General features: G+C 43.7%; 1 protein-coding gene across 2 annotated transcripts in view; it reads right to left on the bottom strand.

Annotated features, from left to right (window-relative positions):
• Positions 1-21,540, bottom strand: part of LOC144818446 (lysine-specific demethylase 4C-like) — a 1,795,190-nt gene that overhangs the window by 677,971 nt on the left and 1,095,679 nt on the right. The gene's annotated exons all lie outside the window — the stretch shown is intronic.

Below are 21,540 nucleotides of genomic sequence, written 5' to 3'. Positions count from 1 at the left end.
TATACAGAGGTGGGGCTTTCTATTGAATGGAAAGGGATCTATCTACTAGTAAAAAGTCAACAATGGGCAAAACCTACGGCGCTACCAACCTCCTTCCACTGCTCAGCATTATGTTGCTGCGCACCTGTTACAAGGAGGATGACTGGAGTAATTAACCCCCAGATTGGAAGCGAGCTTCGCATCGCTTTCGGCTTCCGACAGGATATGGAATGTACACTTCTGATACGGTGTCCAGGTTGGACAATATGCTACCCATCGCTCACTCTACGCAACTGACGTGTATTTCTTTTGTGCATATGTTGTAGGGAGCAAGGAGGACTGGCGCGTGAGTCACGCCGGAGAGGGGTGGTACATGTGGCCATACTCCCTACTCCACTGTGCGCTTTACAACATTTAAAAAAGATGTTCATTCGGTCTGATGCAAGAGTAGCATGATTGAGATCGAAAAACAGTAACTCACAGCCTTTATTTATGCTTCGAGAACAAAAATAAAAGTTGCCATGAAATTAAATGTGGTGCCACAAGAAGCTAACTAACATTGGATTAAATTAAAATTCGTTTTTTAAAATCACAGTTTAAAAGAAAAATAAGACACAATCAAAAGTGCCAATGTAACTAATGATATGGCCCGGGCCAGCGACAAGTACCAGCGAAGGATACAAATTGGCCAAAACATTCATGTCAATGCTACCATGTGGCAGGGAACCACACCCCCAAAAACGCTCCTACCATGAAACACACATACACAAACAAACGCAATTTACCTCCTCAGGCCAACCCACACAAGCCCAGCTCTCCCCATTCCGGTTCTACATGTCGATAGGTCTGCTTTGACCTCAGCCAGTAGTCGTCTCCACCTGAGCCGCCAGAATGAAAAAGCACCAGGGTCCGCAGAAAGAGCGGAGTAGTACTGGTGCTGCTGGGGAGGAGGTGAGTAGTGGCAGCTCTTGTCCTTACCAGGTACTACCTCTTCTCCTCAATGCCTGAGCCGGACAGGTTGTCTGAAAGGGGGAGCCAATGATGAGAGGATATAGGGCACCAACCTCTGCCAAGGAAGTGTAATGCACTCAAAAACTGGAGATTTGCTGCCCCAACCATTTCATCTATTCTTATGTGCACACTGCCTGTCAATGGATGGTGACAGATCAACTAACTCTCAGTTCACACACGTAAAATGTGCATGAAAGAGCAAGTCACGAAGCTGTTGGACTGAGTTGTGTTCGACCATCAGCTTACTTAATGCTTTGGCCAAAGAGTTAGGGCTGTTCCCTACACAGATTCATGGGGCAATCCACCAATGCCTCTTCTATTGCTCTATCTCTCATGCCTATTTCCTCTAACATTCTCTATTTATAATGCATTCTTCTGCCCCATCTCTTGCCTCGTGCCTTGCCTGATCTCTTTCTGTACACAACCTTCTCTTCCCCGACGTCATGATCTCCTCCCTTCACCACTTGCTCCCTTCAACTAGGACCCGCTCCCTACCTCCCGCCTCTCTTTACACATTTATCTCCGAATGAATGATATCCCATTTCTCTTTACCCTGACACATTTCTTGTTTGCCTGCCCATCTCTTGTCCTCCTGCCAAGTGTAACATACCTGCCGATTAATCACCCAGTCAAATCGCACCCCATTCATCTTTTGCCCCCTAGTACCTCCTCCCTTCTCCTCCCCGTCTCCCTTCACTCATCTCTACCTTCTCCTACTCTCAATTTTGTACTTTTTTTTTACCTTTTCTCACTTTTCTAGCTTTTATTTTACTTCTATCTCTCACACTACTCCTCTCTTGACCACATCCCTCCATATTTAATATAACTGATAGGACACCGTTTTCTCACATACCTTCATGTCCTACTAGCTCAGGTCTTTATCGTTTCATCTCGCACCATGTTTCCACTCAGCTCTATGCATTTCACATCTCTCCATTTACCAATCCCTTCTCTCTCCCTGTTCATTTCGCTCTTGGCTTTCCATCCACAAATTGCATCATAAAAAGTCTAAAGTATAAACTGAACTGTTGATTCGAAGTTATTTGACGTGACATATCTGAACCTATCACTCACTGTAGTAAACCAAGTACTGGAAGTCCTTTAGTACACCATCTTTCTTAACAAGTCTGGAATATCTTTGCAGGAAAAGGAAGCCAGAGAACACGTGCAGACCTGCCCAGTGACATAATGTGAACGGACAGAGACACATAAAGAGAATGAGTACAAAGAAAACCATATCTGAACCTGCGCAAAAAAGACTAAGATTATTTTTTATGTGTGCAATTTGATTTATTTTCCAAAGCATATCCACACTTTGGAGCATAAGTCAAGGACAATGTGACCCTTTTCAGTCTGAGATTTGCCATTTATGGGTTGTGACAGCCTGTTCGTGTAAACAATGATTTTTGGGTCAATGTGGTCTCCACTTTTCAGAGTGATAGTATTAGGTTTGGCATGTTCTCCAAGCCAACCCTACATTCAGTACTCATATCAAAGAGCAGTCACTGTTTACGGTTTTGGCTTGAACACAGAACTGTAATCTCAATTACATCTAGATGGGTACACTAACAAACAGCTTTCACTAAAACGTACATTAATACAAGTGCATGTCAGCCCTCTAAACATTATACCTGGCTATGCTACAGGATTCATGACCCCTTAAACCTTTGTTTCTCATTAAACTTGTAGCATATCCAGGTTATCCTCTTAACAAGTTGTGCTTTTGATGCTTCATGTTTTACAGGCAAAAACATTTTACAATTCCCTGAACTAATTCATGATTAGAGTTGAAGGTCCAAGAACCCACGACAAAAAAGCTGTGGTTCGTACATTAATCTCGTGACGTTGTGCATGCATTACAAAGCTTACCAATACTCAGGAATAAGAGAAAGATGATTTTATCAGTAAATTGATAGTAAGCGCAGTTCCATGCAAGTAAGGGCAATGGAATCATTGGTTTCATAATGTCCACTATCTCTACTCCTATTAGTTTTTAAACGTTTATCATTATCCCATTCCTAACATAATCAGTGAAGCTTTCAACAGTGCTCAACTTTCCATTGGTAAGTCAGTTATTACTGTCCTGCTTCATTATACGCTGCTTTGTGTCCCACTTTTGATAAAATAACAGGAGGGACACTCCTCTGCCAGCAAGAGGAAACAGGTGACATTAATCTGGTATTATCCAATATTGCTGCCTGTGCACAGTACAAAAATACTTCATAAGCCTAAGGCAAAGCTTTGTAATATGCAATTGCACTTAAGAATGAAAAAATATGAAATACAAACTTACCAGACAGCAAACAGACAAACATGTTATCAATAAGTTACTTACCTTCGGTGATCCTCCTTTTGATGGATACTCCATATAAGCACAGATTCCTCCTCTTAAGAATACTCCCAGGCACCAGACTGGATGTACCACCATATGGCTCAGTGGTGATTTATACTGCATCTTAAGTGATAGAAAATAGCTGCTTTTAAGCGCACCCCTGCCTGCTGGTGTCGGTTTCGTGATCTTTCTCCTTCTGCATCCTCAGACATGTAGCAATTCGAACAAATTGCAGGTGACAATGTACCCAAATCTAACTTGGAAACCTGATGGTCAGAAGCAAGGCAATCAAGGCCAGAGGGATCATCGGAAACTTCAAAAGATTCATGTGGAATTGTCTCTCCACTAAAAACCAGAGGGCCCAGATCTCCACTTCCTGTAGAAGGCATCTCTAATCCAGTAGAGTCACATCTGTTACAACTGTGACATCCAGCTGGTAAAGGGAGAGTAGCCTGCCATTGTACGGCTGGTGCTTATCTGGTATGAGATACTGAGCCATTTCTTGGGAGATCTGGACACCGTCGGACAGGCAACTAGGGCGCTGGGACCATTGAAACATTTAATTCCATTGTAGGGTCAGCATTTGCCATCTGGCTTATAGTATGTGGGGTTGCACGAGGCCAAAAGCCCAATAAGCTTCACAACCATCCTCTCAGACTCAGGACTAGACTCGGGACTGATCCCAAACCTAGGGATCATACCCTGCATGTCCTGGACTTGCTTCTTCAGTGCTTACACACTGTGGCCAGTATAACTGCTATAAAGGGAATCCTCAGAAAAAAGCTCAGGTGGGACTTCAATTCAGAGATGAAAAACCTAAAGCAGATTTTAACCTGTCCAGAGGTGGTCTGTAACAGACTCCAGTGAGTTCACCTTGAGCAGCCAGTCACCAAGGTACAGAATTAAATGCATTCCCAACCTTCACACATGAGCTGTGACCAAAGCCATCAGTTTAGTGAACAGGTGAGAGAGGATGAGGTTAGGCCGAAGAGCAATACAGCAAATCGGAAGTGTTCTGCCCTCTCAACTGTGAACCTGAGGCAGTTCCAGAAACTGCAGGACTGATATATAAAAATATACACCTTGCAAGTCCAGGAACACCAGTCAGACCCTTGGATCCAGAGCAGAGGGGGTCTGAGCCAGATTGAGCATTTTGAATTTGTCTTTCTTCAGAAAGGCATTTAATGGCAGGAGGACCAGCATAACTTAGAGGTCTGTGTCCTCCTTCGGCACAAGGACGCGGTGCGAATAGCATCCTGTGCCCCTCTCCAAGTCGGCATCTGCTTTGTGGCACCTTTGCACCATAGCAGATTGATTTCTTGTATTAAGCTGGCAGATTGGACCTCTGAAAATCGCTCTGGTGTTGAAAAGGGGGAGGGGGCATTCAGAGGAAGGAAAAAATGAAAACCAAGGCATAGCCCATCATAACAATTTGTAAAACCCATCAGTCTGACGTGATGGATTTCCAACCAGGGAAGAAATAACATATCCTGCCCCCACCAGCTGTTTGTGGGACCGGAAGGGCAAATTAAGGCTGTTTGGGAACTGCAGTAGCAAGGAAGTAAGAGTGGAGGATTGCTGTCCATCCTGGAGTGAACGGTCTCAGCCACCGCCATGCCAACGGCTCTAAATGTTTGCTGCTGTACAGGCTGGGAAGGTTGACAAGGTTGGAAGATAGCCTCGGGAATAGCCCCTAAACTTTTTATGTTGCTGTTGGAACTGTCTGGCTCAAGACAATAACTCCAAGGATCGAGCTGTGGCAGCACTGAATCGGCCTTTTTCTCTAGTCTTGATCCATCCCTAGGGCATTCCCTCAAAACTCAGTTGATCAGATACAGGTGTGCCTTCTAAGCACCAAACCATTGCCAACAGTACAAGGTATTTAAAAAGTTGCTTAGAGTCGAATGCAAGGGGAATTGTGTTGAAAATAAAAGTCAGTTTCGGAAGGATAGACATTTTTACAATGTTAACTCTCCCGAAAATTGATAACCGAAGACCCGCCCAGGATCTCATTAGGGCCCTACACTCTCTGGTGACCAGATCTAGGTTAACTTTTGCTAAGACTTCAATGTCGTGCGTTATTTTGACTCCGAGGTAGCGGATTGAGGGTGCCACCCCAACGCCCGAATTAGCAATATTCCACGTCATAAGCTCGGTCTTATCGGCATTGATGTCGCAGCCCGAAATACTTCCGAATTCCTTGGCCTTTTCGACCACGATGGGAAAAGCATTTGCTGGGTCACTGGTGTAGATTACGATATCATCAGCGTAAAGCCCTACTTTCCTTTCCCATCCGCCAAATTTAAATGAAGAAATTCTTGGATCGTCCCTAAAGGATTGTGCAAGAGGCTCTATATATATGTTAAAAAGTAAAGGGGACAGGGGACACCCCTGTCTTGTTCCCCTAGTGATCCGAAAGGGCTGGGTACATGAACCATTGACCATAATGCTTGCACTGGGATTTGTATATAAGAGTCCAATTGATCTCCGAAAGTTTGGACCGAATGCAAATTTCTTCATGGTCTCAGCTAAGTATGCCCAATTTACTCGATCGAACGCTTTAGTAGCGTCGAGGGTCATAATGGCCATGGGAAGAGAGAACGTAGAGGCTATGTCCACTGTCCCAATTAGGTCATACGTAAGGTCCGAGAGCTGTCTACCCTTTATGAAGCCCTTCTGATCAGTATGAATTATTGAGCCAACCTCACGTCCTAACCGGTTCGCCAGCACAGCTGCAAAGAGCTTATAATCGCTATTCAGAAGCGAGATTGGCCTATAGGACCCACACTTAGCTGAATCTTTCCCGGGTTTCGGGATCAAGACAATAATTGCCTCGCCCCATGATTTAGGAGGGGTCGCACCGTTTACTAAGATGTCATTAAAAAGTCATGTGAGCACAGAAACTATTTCGGGTGCCAGTACTCGCAATAGTTCACCGGGGAGACCATCAGGGCCTGCTGCCTTACCCCGCTTCACCTTTTTAATACTTTCCCTCACTTCTTCCTCTGAGATAGGCCTGTCAAGACGATCACTTTGTTCAGAGCGAAGAGTGGGAAGAATAATCTTCTCCAACCATCTAGATTTTGATATCGGGTCCTCCGAGGTCTCCTCCTTATATATTTGCTGGAAAAACTCCAGAAATGCATCTCCAATATCTCTGATGGAAGATCTTTCAAGTGTCTCCCCCTCTACAATAATATGCTTTATATGTTTTTTGGCCTGATCAGATTTAATTTTCCATGCGAGGACCTTACCCGCGGATTCACCGTACTCAAAGTTGGAGAGCTTACTTGCTTCCCATCTCAATGCAACCCTCTCTTGAAGAATGTTATCTAGCTTCTCTTTTAGGTCTTTACGCTGCTCCTGCTCCGTAATAGTCCTATTTCCGGAACCGATACGTTGGTCCAGGGATGCAATATCCTTTTCGATATTGGCGATCTTTGCCCTATATATTCTCCCTCGATAAGAGGCCCTATTAGTTATATAACCTCGCAAATAAGCTTTATAGGCCTCCCATACTATATTTAACTGAGTAGAGTTTATATTGGTATTCATGAAAAATTTTGTTTCTTGGATGAGGAGGTCAGTCTCTTCATCCTCTAAGAGAATCGTGCGGTCAAATGACCATAGAGTCTGAGAGGGTTGCTGAGCCAAATGTAAAGAGAAAAATATAGCGGAGTGATCAGATAAGTGCGAGGGCAAGTATGTTAAGTCCTTTAGGGAGTCTCTTAATGAGTAACTAAAAAGAGCGTAGTCAATTCTCGACTTATGGTTATATTTGTGATTGTGGTATGATACGCCAAGTCCTTCGCCTGCTCTCTCCCTCTATGGATCTGCCAATCCGAGCGTTGACATGACAACCCCCAACGCCTGCCTGGATTTCTTATAAGTTAATGCCCTTGAGTTGGGGGATTTATCTAATTTTGGATTGAGTACCAGATTAAAATCTCCCATCCAGATTATTGGACCTTGAGTTGTTAGGAGGTGACTCTGAATTTTATTCAAATATGAGGGATCATCCTGATTGGGTCCATAATAGCCAACCAAATTATATGGTCTACCCTCTAGACTAACTTTAGCGTATAGCCACCTACCACTAAAGTCTTCCTCATGAGCAAGAATCTGTGCTCTTATTTGCTTTTTGAAAATAATTAGGATACCCCGAATATTCGAATTATGATTAGTACAAATAAAACAGTCTACCCATCTAATTTTACTCAACATTTCCCTCACTTCTTGTTGAAGAAGATGTGTTTCCTGAATGACGATGACCTGCGCTGGAGAGTCCCTCAAATATTGCAATATTCTATACCTCCTACTCTTAACACGCAGGCCATTGACATTCCAGGACAAGAATTTTAATCCCATCAGCTGATGTCATTGCCCCTACCCCAGCTCATTAGATAAGTATAGAGATTACATCTCCCAAGGCGAATTGAACAAAACAAAGATGTATTTGATAAGATTTGTGAGTACGGAATGGTGACCGATCGATGAGGATATTTTACAGTTTTACCCCTCCCCTCCCTGGAAAACCCCCCCTTAGTTAACCTGGCCGTTGATGCCAGATTTGTCTCTCTAAGGAGTCCCCCCTTGCCCAGCTCTGTTACATATTTTAGTATAGAATGTAGTCCGGCATTACCTAGGTATATACTTTTAAGGGGAAACCGTCATAAGTGGAAAAAAAAAAAGTATAGAGAGTAGTGAAACTAGAGGTGGGTTATTATCACAAAAATTTCCAGTCCGAGTTATAACTCAAAGAATTTTTCCCTTTTTATTTATTTATTTATTTATTTTCCCATTTTTCCCCTCTCTCCTCTTTCTTTTCCCATTTTTTTCTCTCCTTTATATATATATTTTTTTTCCCCACCTTTTTTTTTTCTCTTTTTTTACATATTTAAACACCCTCTGTGAAAATTCCACTTTCCCCTATCCCCCTTTTTTTTCTATCCATTTCTTTCCCATTTCTTCCCCCCTTTTTTTTTTTTTTTTTTTTTCCCTGCTCTAATTTTTTTTCCATTTTTTAACTCCATGTCCTTATGTGTGTTACTACCATACCAGACACAAATGGATAAATAGGAGAAATAAAGTGCCTCCAATAAAGGAGGTGAGATCTAGAATATCTAGAATATCTTTTATCACTGTATTTCCCTAATATTTTGTCGACTCTAAGCAACTTTTTAAGTGCCAACAAGAAATAAATTCCTTTATTTGGGGCAATAAAGCCACGAGGTTGGCCTGGAAAAAATTGAGGAGGAGGAGAGAAAAAGGTGGATTGGCCCTCCCAGACTTGCAGTACTACTCTTGGGCATTTCAGCTTTCCCACTCAAGAATGCTCTTGAAGTCACCGGATCACACTTCAAAGGGGAAGTTATTTAAAGCAATGCTGGTAGGGGCAAACCTCCCGTTAGACGGGTTTCTATTTAAGTTTGGAGATCGAAAGTTTTTCAAGAAGGTGAGGCTGAAGATTCTATTAACACAATTGAAGTCATGGGTACAAATTAAACGTAGAGTGGGGTTGGCGTACTATTCTAATTACGCCCGGATTTGGGACTCTCCTGGGCTTCCACTGTGCCTGCAAGATTCTCTGGCAACCCCATTAATTACAGCTGGGCTTCCTAGATGGGGGGAATTGTTATATGGAGGCATCTTGATAGGGTGGGAGGACCTTAGGGAGAAAGTAGGGCCGACACTATCAAGATTTAAATACACACAAATCAGTAGCTGGGCCAGAGAGTTAATCAGGAAAGACCCTAATACCGGGAGACTTAGTCCTCTAGAACAACAGCTAGTCGAAAAACAGATAGGAGGTAAGGAGGTGGCTCTTTGGTATTGGTCCATATTGGAAGAGATAGATGGGGATTTTAATCTCCCAATGGAGCTATGGGGTAGAGAAATGGTGGCACTAGATGAGGACCGGTGGATAGAATCTTTTTCCCTTTTGTATAAATTGGTTAAACCCGCCTGGCTTAGACGAAACCATTTGTTTACTTTACACCGGGCATATCTCTCCCCTTTACGTTTATCCAAATATCAAGAGGGGAAATGCTGTAATAAATGCCAACTGTTAGCAGCATCTGATACACATATGTTTTGGGACTGCCCCCACATATCTACCTACTGGATGGAGATCAAAGCCACTCTGGATACAATTATTAAGACCAACATTACCTTAACTTTACCACTTGTCATTTTCAGCTTTGACCAGAATATCACTGGGGTAGCGCGGTCCTTTTTATTCTATGCTATCCTGTTGGCAAGACATCAGATATGCATGCATTGGGTGGATACCACCCCCCCCACTCACTCCGCATGGCTAACCTCACTTTACGAAACTTCCAAGGTAGACTTGAAAAGATCATGTAGAGTCCAGAACCTCACATTTTGGAAATTTTTTGACAGAGTGGAAGTGAAGCTTTCTTCGCCTTCTTGGGGTTTTTTTTTTTCCCCCCAAAGATCCGATGATTAAGCCCACCTACTCTATGGTTCAGTATTGTGGTCTGCCCCGATTTCGATATTCACATACTGGCTTTACAGGCATGAAGTTTCTTTGAGATCGTCAACAAGATGTATGGTTGTTCCCACCAACTCATAAAAAGTTCTGCCTAGGTGTGTAGCGGCTCAATTTCCAGGGCCTTGCTCCCAATGGCAGTGAGCTGGTCGGGTTATCTTCTTTGCATCTAAGGGACGTGTGTCGGGCAGATGAGGATAAAAAAAAAAACAAAAAAAAAAACAGTACAAGGTATGCGGTTGGCGGTGTCCAGGTCTGCGCTCATTACATACCTTGCTGCATCCTGTCTACCTAGGATCGCTTGGGCCCATATAGTACTGAAGTCCTCTGTGATGTCTGGCAAGATCTTGCTCGCCCATGTATGGTAATGGATGTACCAGCCCAGAGGTACCCTGCATTCATAGATTCTATAAAGCTGTACAAGCTGAGGAAAACCTTATTTTTTTTGTTTTTTTAACCAAAGGCATTGATACATTTTAACTCCTTGTTGGGGCAACGGGGGATTGCAGAAAAAGCATCTAGATTGACTTTAGTTGTGGATGCCTGCACCACAAGGCTTTCAGCGATTGGCTACTGCAACAGAAATTCAGGGTCCCCAGAGGCTGTCCTGCTCCGCCTGGTCACAGGTCGGCTGATCGGAGTATCTGAGCAATGCTTAGACCAACTGGCCAAAAAAGTGTGTGTAAGGAACTTGTTAAAGGGTAGTAGAGGCTTGGATAAAGCTGAACCTGGCGGAGAATTTTTTTTCATCAAACTGGATTTAGTTTACATCGTAGGTAACTGAACATCTATCACTTCTGCTGCTCACTGCGCAACCACAGCAATAGAGCAACTTTCCTCCATTGATGGACCAGGTGGAGAGGCGAGCTCAGTTTCGAGTGAAGAGTTTATCCTACTGACAAACTTAAAGTCTAAATACATCCCTTCGTCAGTGTACTGAGAGGAGAGCAGACTGGCCGCTTCCTCATAATCTTCAGTGTTGTGAAGGACATTAGGTGTGCCCCTGAACTGCATCGGAATCAGAGTCAAAGAGGACTTCTAGTCTCTGTTAATAATAGCATTGAGGGAGAGCCAGAGGCTGAAGATCTGGCTGTACAACCACCAGTTGGGCCGTCATTATTACAGAGTGCGACATAGATCTTGCGTGGGCCACTATCTGTTTGAGGTTAGAGACTAACTGAATCCATCCAGGACTGGCTGTACCAGACTCTGTATTGGTACTGGCACAGAAGGAACTATGGTGGACCTGGGTCCACAGTGAATCTCGCTTGGCTCTGGTACAGTCCTAAGAAGAGGGCACAAGTGGATAATCTGCATCAGCGGAGTCCCATGTGGAACGCCGAGACCTATAGGCACACCAAAGGGAGACAACAGTGTCTGGAAAATGGGTTGCATGTCCTCCTTCCCAGATGATATCTGCTGTGTGGTCGATGACAGCCCAGGAAATGTGCCGAGCGCCAGGGCCAAAGCTGTGATTTCTTGCCAGACTTTGAAGTAGCGGAATGGAGACGTGTTCAGATTGGCTTTTTTGCAGTTATAGCACATTTTTGATTTCGACTTACCAGAAGACTGAGGAGGAATGAGACTTGCCTCAGACAGAGCAGACTTCCTAACTGAGAATGTCCCCTTGAGAAGGGGAAAGGACCATTGCTTCTAACACAACCACTTATGCTATGGAACGTAGAGCTTTTTCTCCCACTGCCTGACTGCCTTAGTGTGTACTTATTAGATTACAAAGTAATGACTGGAACCTCAGCAATCTAGGAGCACGTCATTTGGGTCTGTGACCGGCATCTGCTTCCTAAAGCCGTGCCACCGCTTGAAAATTTTGTTTTTGGGGAGAGATCGTCCCTGGCAAACTATCTTGATAATTTTAGAGTTGTCGGAAAACAACAATTATGGGAGGAGAGCGCCAGATCAACATCAAAGGTCATGGGAAAAATTAACTCAAGGGTGCAGTTCCATCACTTCTGGGGTAGTATGATAATTTATTTTCAAGACATATTTTATTATTTTCACAAAGCCAAAGGAAATCCAACCATGATAGAACCACCTGCCATCTTCAACAATGTCACAAATAAGGTAGGTTCATCCAGTAGGAGCAATTCTTCATAGTAATGAAAATACACCCAAGTAGCATATTTGCATATACATCATAGTCAATGTCTGTTTAGCTCCCCAGAACCTTCAACAATGGACCAATTCAGTCCTCATTAGTAACAGGAGACCCATCATCCTCGGTTTAGGAAAATGTCTGAGTTCCATCAAGGTCCATGAATCCGGTCAGGTGTCCTGCTCACACCCCCAGATCTTCTTCAGCTTTAGCAAAGTGCCTACACCATTTCAGATGCATCTCCTCAGCCACAGCCCACTCCGCCACATCCCCCACCTACTGCTCAACACTCGAACCCCCCTGACCGATCCATGTGATTGCCACCTATCGCTTGGCCAATAGAACATCAAGTTTAAGAATTTAAACACCATTTTCTGACCTTTCAGCCAAGGTGTGTCCCCACAGGAATCCGCACAGCAGTCCTCAGACGGACCAGAACTTTCAGCCAATACTCATGCATTACAGGGCAGCCTCACGTCAAATGCAAAAAGGTGGCACTGAGGCTTGACACCTTGGGCAACCAGGGTGTCTATTAGGGTTCAATTTGAGTAGTGGAACTGGTGTGACATATGGGCGATACAAAAAGTGAAAATGCATGACCTTAAATCTGGCATTACTCAACGCTGTCTTTACCAATGCACACATTCTGGTCCACTGGGCTTTCTCCAGTTGCACCCCTAGGTCACCCGCTCATGCCTCCGGTCCTGGGAATGGGGTCCATTTACGATCTGCAGTCATGGCCCTGTACAAGAGGAAGACAAAATGGTGGCCTCCGCTCCAACGGGACTGGGAAGGTGAGCGATTTAGCAGGGGCCACTGGGAATGTTTGCTATTTATTCTTGACTATGGCTGCAATACAGGCATGTTGCAAGAGTTGACCTGGCCCTACACAGAAGCTTTCCTGTGCTGCTTCAAAGTTGGTAAATTCTTTGTTGGGGGAACAAGTCCAACAGCATCTGGCAGCTAACCTTCCTCCAGGCTTAGAGATTCATGCATTCCCTCGGATCCCTAAATGTTGGAAGATCCCAAAAGATTAATTCCCCGGTGAGGGGAGCCCTACCCAGGAACACCCAAGAAATCCGTTCCTACATTGAGGCAGTGTGCCAGATAAGATACTGTACCACATCCCTCTCCCCCTCCCCCGGCATCATGAGCTGAGGAAGGGAAGAGTACCTCTCTGCATTCACTAGGAGTGATTTATCCAAGGTGTCCTCTACCAGTCAGTGTACAGCATGCTGGATTTGAGAAGCTAAGTAATATTGTTCTAAATTAGGTACTGCCAGACCTCTCTCCCCAGTGGTAGAAACATGTGGGTCCTTGCCAACTTGCTCTTTCCCCCAGCCCATACCAATGAGGTTAGGAGGAAATGCAATCTTCGAAATACTGTGTGAGGTACAGTATCAAAGGAATGCTGGAGAACTTCCGAGCATTGTGACAAGAAAACCATTTTGGAGACGGCCACCTGACCCATGAGTGGAAGAGAATTCCAAAATAAAACAAGTTACTTACCTGTAACTTTGGTTCCCCAGTATTGGTAACTTTCATAGATTCCCATGCTTTGTATCATTTCCCCGTCGTCGGAATGGGAGCCTCTGTAAATAAAAGAATACCTTAGCAGTAAGCACAAAAGAGAAAACTAGCCTTTGGCCTCATCTCATTTTGTAGCTTATCCACCTCTTTTTGTAAAAGAGACCAAAATTCTGCAACAACCAATCAGAACAGATTCACCCCATAGAGCCCTCCTGAGAGAGCCTAAGAGCCTCAGATTTTCGTAGCCGTTGTCTAACAGCAACTATCTCAGTAAAGAAAAAGGCCGAGCTTTCCCAGGGGAGGAGGGTGGGCGCATAGGAATCTATGAAAGTTACCAATACTGGGGAACCAAAGTTACAAGTACCTTGTTTTCTTGCCCCGGTATTGGAACTTTCATAGATTCCCATGCTTTGTATCAGAGTAGCTAGCAGTAAAACATAAAAGCACATTTTGTTACATGAATATCCTTACATGTCAACATAGTTATCCTCATAGGAAACAAATCATAAAAAATGTTACCACAGAGAAGAATACAAAAATCAATACAAAATGTGCAATACAGGAAGGAGGGATTGTAGGGAAAGCTCACCTCTCATTGAAAAAGATTTCTCAGGACTGCTTGACCCACCGCTGCATCATCCTTCATGGAAGAGTCCAAGCAGTAGTGCTTTGTGAAGGTGTGGGTACAGCTCCACGTAGCTGCTCTACAGATGTCCTTGATAGGGACTCCTGAGAATAGAGCCACTGATGAAGCAACAGATCTCGTTGAATGAGCACGAACTCGTCTTTCAAGCGGTTTGCCCGCTTCTTGATGACAAAATTGAATTGTATTTGAGATCCAACGTGAAATACTGTGTTTTGAAAGAGGAAATCCCTTCCGCGGAGCACTATAAGAGACCAAGAGTTGAGAAGACTTCCTGAATGGTTTTGTCTATTCCAGATAACATTTCAGACACCTCTGAACATCCAAAGAATTCAAAGACCTCTCCGCTGTTGTAGTAGGTCGTGGGAAAAAAGATTTCAAGATCACCAGCTCATTCAGATGGAATTCGGATGGGACCTTTGGGATAAATGTTGGATTTGTCCTCAGAATCAGAACATCCTTTTTAAACTGAAGAAAGGGTTCCTCAATCATGAGCGCTTGGAGCTCACTAATCCTCCTGGCTGATGTTAAGGCTAATAGAAGAGCCAGTTTCCACGATACAAATTTTAGATCTGCTCTGTGAATGGGCTCAAACGGAGCTCTCATCAGATGAGCCAAAACTAAGTTAAGCTGCCAGACAGGTGGTGGAGGCCGGACTGGAGGGAAAGCTCTGAACAGGGCCTTCAGGAATTGTTTAATAATCCTCGCGGACCTAAGTGAAGGACCTGAAGACGTCCGCCTGAATCTCGAAATGGCTGCTAAATGTACTTTAACAGAAGAAGGAGCCAAACCTGACTTAGCCAGAGAAAGAATATATGGCAAAAGCTGACGAGGAGCAGAAGTGTATGGATTAATATCCTGCCTCTGACACCAGAGACAGAACCTCTTCCATTTCGCCCGATAAGTCTTGTTTGTACTCGGAGCCGGGCCTGCGACACTCTTCTGTGAGGTTCAACGCCTGGAATTCTCTGTACTCAGGAGCCACGTTGTCAATTGGAGTGAGCTCGGGTCTGGATGGAGCACTTGACCCTGAGACATCGTCAAAAGAGACTGAATCGGTTGCAGGTGAATCGGTTGATCCTGAGACAGCAGGAGGAGTTTTGTGTACCAGAACTGTCGGGCCACGCTGGCGCAATTAAAATCATTGTGCAAGGTTCCATCTTGAGTTTCCTGAGCAGCCTCGGGATTAGTGGAATTGGAGGAAAGGCGTAGACAAATGCGCCGCACCAAGCTATCAAAAGTGCATTCCCCAAGGATCCCCGTTGGTGAACCCTGCTTGCGTGGAATCGGCATTTGGTGTTCTCCGGGGTTGCAAATAGGTCTATGGTTGGGGATCCCCAAACTGAAAAGACCTCCTCGAGAATGGTCTGGTCTTACTCCCACTCGTAACTGATCGATCTGTGGCGACTCAACGCATCCGCTGCTGAATTGAGCGAACCTGCGAGGTGTTCTGCCGTAAGAGCAATATTGTGGAGAATCACCCAGTTCCAAATTTCCTGAGCTTCTTTGACAGAGCCCGGGATCTTGTCCCGCCCTGTTTGTTTATATAGTGCATGGTCGTTGTTTTGTCCGTGTGAACCAGCTCTGTGTGATTCTGAATCCTGGGTAGAAAAGCCTGTAGGTCCAAGCGAATAGCTTTGAGTTCCAATAGATTGATGTGGAACTTGCGTTGGTCTGGATCCCAATGACCGCTCACCTTCAACTCTTGTAGCACCGCTCCCCAGCCTTCCAGTGAGGCGTCTGTGGTTAGAACCATGGGAGATGGTGTGATGTATTCCTATAGGTTCTGAATCGATCCCCCTATTCCTGACCCTATTCTGGTTAAACAAACCAACAAGTTAACTAACAGTCAGCCCATGAGGCAGAAAACCCCCATGATGCAGGTACCGTTATCTGACGCAGTCACACTACGGCACAGGAACGTGTTATCTGATTAGGTCATAACGCTTGCGATCTAATTAGACAAGCGATATTCCTCCAGCCCCTGATAAGGCATACGGAGTTCTCATAACAAATCAAACCTATGACAACCTGGGCAAAACCCTGCGGCCATTGTTTTGATTTCACCGAGAACTTCAGCAAAAGAATGTGCTAACGAGCAAGTCGTATGACATCCTTATTGACGTATCTATGTCCATCCTTACGTCAATCTCGGCACCTTAAAGGTATAAATATTACCGATATTGCCCTATGCAAACGCACGCGGTGGTGACGAGACGGAGCAGCCATACTTGCCGAAGCCCAGAGCAGAGCAGACCCCGCTGGCACAGCCCCGCCTTCCTGACGCACTGAGAACGAGACGCGCTGATTTCTCCTGCCGAGAGATCCAGCACCGGCGCTTCCGGGTAGCCCTCGCAGGCAGCCTGGAATATCGAGACCAGAGAGAGAGATACCATCCCTCATTCAACCTAGATTCCAGGTACAGAACTGAATAACCCCTCACAGAGAATTCTTTAGTTATTCACTTGGCAAAAACAAACTTAACTTAAACTGTAACTTTCTATTCCCGCCCACGTATTAGGCTTAGGTCAGGTACACGGGGTAGGCGTATTTAGAAACACCAGTTGAGTACGTTTAGTCAAATGTATACGTGTATGTAATATATTTTATTCATTTTAAACCTTCCTATGGCTTAGAAACCATATCAATGTTTTTACAGTATTATTTTATACTTCTGCTTTTAATGTATGCACTTTACTTAGCCATAAGTATTGCAATAATATCGATCCATTTCTCTTGTATGAGACAAGAGACTGATCAATAAATAACACCTTTTTATTGAACACGCCCGTCTCTTCCTTTTCTCTACAATCTGATGAGACTAAGAATGCACGTACTGACTGAGTAAAATAAATTGCCTTTTGTTCACACGACTCTCGAGATATACTCTTGATTAGGGGAGAGCAAAGTTGTCATGTTCTATGGTTGTCAGAAACTAAATCCCTTCTTGTCTAATCAGGGAAGTGAAGTCCTTCCTGAACATTCGAGAAAGTTTCTAGTGAACTCTGAGCTAGCTGGCAAAACCCAAAACTTTAAGTCTAGTATCGACAGTAGTAGACCTAGTTAACGTCTGGCCTAGGCCTTTACTGCTGTAGGTATTATTCCAATGCGCAGAGCCTATTGGGATGATAGGAACTACACTACATGGCGCCCAACGCGTTTGGAAAGGGCGATAAAACTAACGTAAGACATTTAGAGTAACTCAGTCGTGCTTTCTCACTCAGACCCCTTTTCCCATAATACTCCAAAGACGTCTGGAGTGGGTGAAAGGTTATATCCTCCAGACCTCGCAGGAGGGAACTCCTATGTATGGTTCTTGGTATAAGTCAACGTTGAAGGATACACTGTTCCAAAATATTGTGCATCTAATCTTTGTTTCCATAAGAAACCTGATCTGCAAACAAACAAAAAAATAACCATCCTGTCAGTAAAATGGTAGACAGTGATGAAGAAAGAGAGGCAGTTAGATTAGCAACTGAACTCGCGGCAGCTGATGCTACCATGCAAGACGCAGACCCGGATATAATACTCATCCCGGTCATCAAAAGAAAATCTATAACCTTAAAACTTATAGAAAACGGACTGACACCTAGAGGTGGCACAGTCATATTCGTAATTGAGGCACACGAATATCGGCAGACAGAGGTATACTATTCATGGATAAATTTTCCAGCAGCAAATGCTGTAACAAAGTACTTCCACTATTACAAAATAGAGGAACCTCCTGAAAATTACACTCCTTTCGAGGAGGTGGAAGTACCACTCAAATTTCAAGAGCATTTGCTCTTATTTGATGGCGCCCTAAAACATAATAATCACATCACCAGGCTCGGTATTTTAGGTAGACCAGGAGCAACGTGGCCGGTCCTAGCCGGATACACACCACATCCAGACATCGACGGGATATCTGCAGCTAACCTGTTAACACAGCTAAAACAATTAATAAAAATACATAGACAATTAGTCCAGTATGTGATGCGGACTTCAACAATTCAGCCAGCGATTAAACTCCCACAGCTGACCCCTCACCAGGGGAACACAAATAAAATTACACCACAGAACATCCAGTCCTGCCTAGGTAAAGTACCGGCTAAACGGGAACAAATACCATTCTGGCTAGCGCAGAAAATAACCCAAATAGAGGCGGTGTTTCCAGACACTACCTCGCTAGAAAAGCACAGGATTCTGACTATCTGTCTTCCAATGGGAATCGCACCACACATTGAGGACTGTGACACTTAGGGTACAGTCTTTGCTTCCATCTACACAAAAACGCACGGTGTTCCATCCATTTCGGTAATACCAGATGTGCTAAAACAAATTCAAGATGAATATGGTCCAGAACCCGCTTTAACTCTTGGTATGAAATTACTGAAAGACTTCAAGCAGGTCTCGGCTATATTATTAGCCAACATAAAAGGTGAAGCAGCAAACGTGGCGATCCGCCAGAGGTTAAAAGAGACAGATATAGCAGACCAACCAGCTGAAATTGCCAGAATCATAGAAAAATCCTATGAGGAACTAGGTAGAGATAGTTTAGGTGGAATACCAGTAAAACCGCAACTAATCGAAAGTCCTGAAAAAATATTTTTTAATAATAATTCTACATCACCAAAAAAGAACTGGGATGGAAACAAACAATCCAATCCTAAAGAAAAGAAATTCCAGTCCCGAGGAAGGTCTCCTAGGCGAAGAGAAAAATCTCCGAACCAAAGACACAGGTCACCTCAGTGACCCCTCTGGGAAAAGATATAACCTTAGAAATAGGGATAATATTAAAAAGCCTGATAGATATCAAGACATTGATACACGTCCCTCTCAATCTTTTCAGACTTCCTCGCAGAAATCGGAAAGAAGAGGACGATCAGAACAAAGAGAAGAGCACGCCAAGTCCAAAGACAAGGAACCTGCTCAGCAAAAAAGAAATTACAATTTCCAAAAAAGAAGGTAGCCAGCATTCAAATAGTTAACAATGCCGAGAATACTGAGGACACAACTGAAAAACGGAGAATGGGCTCAGACAATGCTAGACAGCGCAGCAGAAGTGAGCATAGCTCGCAAAGTCCTTATGAATCATCTGGAGACAGTGGACACGAATGAATATCTTCAAGTGGAAACTGCGGACACCAGAGTTAGCAAACCTCACAAAATATACGAAATAACATTGCGTATAGAGGGGGATAAGACTAGAAAAATAAGGGGGCTATTTTGGGATAATCTCTCCAAGGGCTATGATATCCTTCTAGCTGAAAAAGACTGGCCACCAGAGTTTGTCAGGGAGTGCCCTCATGGCGAAGAAATAATTATGCCTGCCTTCTCAAATCAAATTCCTATTCATAAAAAATACACACTTGCTAGAAAGTGGGCAGTGGCTCTAGCTCCTGCTTTATATTAAAATCACGTGGGATGGGATGAGGACTCTCCTCCTCACAAAATCCAGTTAAAATCACAACCAACTGCACAAAGGCAGTACCCAATTAAGCAAGAAGCTAAAAAACAGGTAAATGAAATACTAGATCAGCTAGAATACCAGGGGGTGATTGAAACTTGCACCTCACAAATGAACAACCCTTTGTTTCCGGTCTCCAAACCAGACAATTCATACCGTCTAGTTTTGGATTACCGACACCTTAACACATGTTGCAAAACTTTTGCAGTGCAAAACTCACATAGTGCTGCACTAATGAATAACATAGTGCGCAAAAAATACAAAACATTAGACATCTCTAATGGATTCTTTTGTCAAAACATAGCACCAGAGAGCAGATATTTAACTGCATACTCAATAAATGGCACTCAAAAACAATTCTGTCGGTTAGCCCAGGGGTACAAGAACAGCCCGGGGGTATTCTCAGCGAGAGTAACAGAATTACTACAACTATATGATGATGAAGCATTATCTTATGTCGATGACATATACTTAACAGATGATGACTTGGAGACTCCCTTGAAAAGAGTGAACACCATAATACTTGGGTTCGCAGCAGAGGGTTACAAATTCAACTTTAAAAAATCCAGAATTGCCCATCTGACAGTCCTGTTCTTAGGATATGAATTATCAAGCGAAGGCAAAAGCCTGGCTGACAATTTTCTAGAGAAATGTGCCATACTCCAAGCACCTAGAACACTAAAAAACTTAGTCAATTCTAGGCTTCCTAAATTTCGGAAGAACATACATTGCAAATTACGCAGAAAGGGTCAAACCCCTTTATGATCTGATAAAACCCGATTTGAAAAGATCCAATTGGACTCAAATACACACAGAAATTTTGAGATCCCTACAAACAGACATGCTAATTAAAACAAAATTAGAAACACGTGATAACACACGCAATCTTGTGATTCGAGTCATCCCAGGGAGATGCGGATTCACATACCTGACCTCTAATGAGGGAGAAAAGGTACCAATTGCATTCAAATCACACTTGTACACAGAAGCTGAACAAAATTTCAGCAACAAAGAAAAAATTGTTCATGCAGTTCAAACCGCAATAGCTAGAGAAAAAGATCAAGCTGACGGTAGACATATCACAGTCAGAACAGCTGAATCAGCCTTTGAGGCACTAACAACACCGTGTAATTTACCAACAACAACATTGAATCCGGAATGGATACAATGGGTGAATTCAATCACAACGGACAAAGTATACTATTACTTTGATCCAGAACTAGAAGAATTAAAAAATCTAGAATATGAAAGAACATTCCCTCTGCCAATCGACTTTCTGCCTTTACGACATTACGCCTGTGTAATTTATACAGACGGACATGCTCAACCCCCCGTTTGGGGAGAACAGGCATACAACCCCACATGTGGGATTACAAAAGAAGTGTGGCGCGGAGGTAAACTAAAACCTCTATTAACAAAAACACACTCAGTAGAAACTAATTCAGAACAACAAACTGAAATACTAGCATTGAAAATGGCGCTAGATAATGCGGATCGCGAATTCCCGACACTTATAATGTCAGATACCTATTACTGCGTCAAATCATATAACAAGGATTTGCAGACATGGATTCAAAACGGTTACAAAGATGACACAGATGCAACAATAAAGCAGAAAATGCTTTGGGAACAAATAGTTCTTTTACAGGAAGAACTACCAAAGACTCACGTGATTCATACGCTGAGTCATCAACGTGATGGCGTTCACGTTGCAGGGAATTCATTGGCTGATGAGGCCGCGAAGGCAGCTGTGCAAACTGCTTCCGTAGCTGCCATCACCCGGTCAAAAACAAAAATAGACAGCGAAATATTACAAGCTGTCAGCGCTTCAGAAAAGGATTCGATAGAAACACTCCCGAAAGGCTTTCCAGTAAAATACTCATACATAACTGATGCGAACAATGTTCCTTTTGCTCGAATCCCTGGAGTGGGGGATAGGGCAATTCCAAACATGGAACACAGGTTAGGACTA

The sequence above is a fragment of the Lissotriton helveticus genome, chromosome 2_1, assembly GCF_964261635.1.
Source record: "Lissotriton helveticus chromosome 2_1, aLisHel1.1, whole genome shotgun sequence".
NCBI classification, from domain to species: Eukaryota; Metazoa; Chordata; class Amphibia; order Caudata; family Salamandridae; genus Lissotriton; species Lissotriton helveticus.
Note: the sequence above shows the minus strand (reverse complement) of the source record. Positions and strands in the feature narration are given on the sequence as shown.